Source organism: Haplochromis burtoni, unplaced genomic scaffold (assembly GCF_018398535.1).
Source record: "Haplochromis burtoni strain Fernald_Lab_line unplaced genomic scaffold, NCSU_Asbu1 Contig_3859, whole genome shotgun sequence".
In the NCBI taxonomy this organism is placed as follows: domain Eukaryota; kingdom Metazoa; phylum Chordata; class Actinopteri; order Cichliformes; family Cichlidae; genus Haplochromis; species Haplochromis burtoni.
In genome coordinates this window covers 1-2551 of record NW_024586220.1, presented here as the reverse complement: position 1 = coordinate 2551, position 2551 = coordinate 1, and the positions used below count along the sequence as shown (strand labels likewise).

The window sequence follows — 2551 nt, the reverse complement described above, 5'->3', positions numbered from 1 at the left end:
GGGGGGGGACATGGGGTGTACTAGAAAATATTTATTTCAAGTTTTTCCAAGCATTATCTTGCATATTTAGATTAATATCAAATATAAATAAATTAGATATTAATTCAGTTGTATTAATATATAAAAAAAATACTTTTTTCCTTTTCTTCTATATTGATTATATATTACATATATCTATTATATATCTTTATATTTACTATCACTACATTATATTTCTCATGTTGGGTGATCAGTGTATTACAGCAACCAAAACAAAAACAACAACAACAACCCATGACTCAATACAATAAATACAGTTTCACAAAAAACACATTTAGAAAAGTTAAATGTTATACTGTGTCAATATCAATCAATATCAATCATTCCAAATCCAAATTAGAACTTTGGCACAACCATAAACTGTAAATAAAGAAGGGACGTCTCTGAAAAGTGAGGCCAATCCAAAAGTGCTTTAAATGCCTCTCTGAGAATTAGAAGGTGAAATATTGAATTTGATGTGTGCAGAAGAAAACAGTTTTCCATGTCAGACAAATATCTTGAAAGAAAAAAGATTATTATTATTATTATTATTATTATTATATTTTATAATAATAATAATAATAATAATTATTATTATTATTATTATTATTATTATTATTATTATTCATATCATTAAATTAAATCTTTTAAAGTTTTGTTTTGTTGAATGGCTGTGAAGAAGGTCTGTTATTATCAGTCTTCTGCAGGTTAACATCTCACTATTTTTGCTGTCTTTTCCAGAGTAAAAGTAAAAAAATTAAAGTAACCATAAAACTGCAATCTACCTAAGTTTTACGCAATATGCAAAATGCAGCTACAGTAACTGCTCCTAACTTCTAACAACTGGGTGAAACTGATAGAAGGTTGTGTTTAGAGACTCAGTGATTTGTGAATCTCTAAACAAACCTGTAGATCAGAAAGTGATGTCTCGGTGAAAAGATGCATCACAACTGAATCAAACATGACCACAGATGAAACAAGTAAAATAACAGTTAAAAAAAGATTTAAAGGATATTGAGATAAAAATAAGAATATGTAGTGTCAGTGTAAGGGCTATCAGCTTCCTTTTCAACTTCCTTAATGAAAATACATTAAGGATACTTGTTGTGGATTCAATCATTTTATAAGTCACTAAACACCATTAAATACATTTCACATATGTGTCGATGAAATACAGCCCTTAAATTATTTTAGTACCATTCAGATTTGTAAATGTAAATTTGTGACAAGCATAAGGTACAGTGCTGCACTGCAGCTTTAATGGTTCATATGATATTTTCCTAATGACTGAAATTTGATTTTAAAAATGTGTTAAGTCAGAAGAAAATGATTACACCATTTGTTTGGAAAATGAATCACTACATTTCCGAGAAAAAACATTTAGAGACACAACAGCTCACACAAGGACTCACTCTGCTTTTTAAGCTCTTCAGTCTTTTTAGTCAGCAGATCTCGCTCCTCAGTCATGGAAGAAAGTTGGTTACTGACTGCAGAGAAGTTTTTAGTCAGCAGATCTCGCTCCTCAGTCATGGAAGAAAGTTGGTTACTGACTGCAGAGATGTTTTTAGTCAGCAGGTTGCTCTTCTCAGCCTGTGCCGACACATGTTCAGCTGAATTGTGGTCTGAAATAAAAGGAAATAACATTGATGCTTTCATTGATTGGCACAAAAGATCTAAATAAAAAATATTTTAAAATTCTGACTGTAATTTGTGAAACATATTAATTATGTAAACCAGTTTTATGCTTGCACAAGTTATTGTTGCTGTGATCTTGTCGTCTTCAAGATAATTTCAAGAGGATCTTGAAATGGAAGAATCAAAAATTCCACATTGCATTCCAAATTTTATTAAAAATTACATACATTAAATTACATTAAAAATAGCTCTTAATCATTCACATGGTGACTGATGATCAGTAGAACAACTATCCATGAAAAATCCAACTCACAGAAGAAACTAAGTGTGATAAGTCCAACCAGCAATAAAACAGTGAGCAGCTCAGGGAGAGAATAACACCCAAATAGAAACTTCTCCTAGAGCTCCTCTGACCTGAAAAGAAGACAAAAAGAAAAACAAACAAACAAACAAACAAGGAACCCAAATAAATGTTCAGTAGTAATAAGAGATGTTATAACCTCCTTGCTCTATCACTTCCCTTTTACCTGTGTAATTTGTTGAAGGTGTTGGGTTGTCAGGTTTAACACATTCATCATTGGCATATATTGCCTCCATTGCATACATGGATTTGGGTTGTTTTGGAGAGCTCAGCTCTGCAGCACGGGATGAGTGAAGTGTGAAAGTCTCACTGGTTTCAGTTGATTCTCCTTTTAAATTCAGAGGAAGTCGCATATTTCAGTGGTTTGTGCAGCTATGCAACCACTGAAACTTGATATGTTCTTAATTAAGCCGTATATACATGTGATAGTCATACGAACTCAAACTGCTTTTCATGGTTGTGTAAAAATATAATTTTGGTTAAGTGTAAGTAAAACAATGTATGAAAATGTGTGTGATTTAATTATCACTACTACAA

At 31.4% G+C, this 2551-nt stretch overlaps 1 long non-coding RNA gene across 1 annotated transcript; it reads right to left on the bottom strand.

The window, feature by feature from the left end:
• Positions 1-672: 672 nt before the first annotated feature.
• Positions 673-2371, bottom strand: LOC121813952. The gene is made up of 3 exons (XR_006053984.1): positions 2181-2371; positions 1967-2067; positions 673-1640 (listed from the first exon to the last, which is right to left on the bottom strand). It is a non-coding gene; the product is annotated as an uncharacterized LOC121813952 (long non-coding RNA).
• Between the last annotated feature and the right edge of the window lie 180 nt (positions 2372-2551).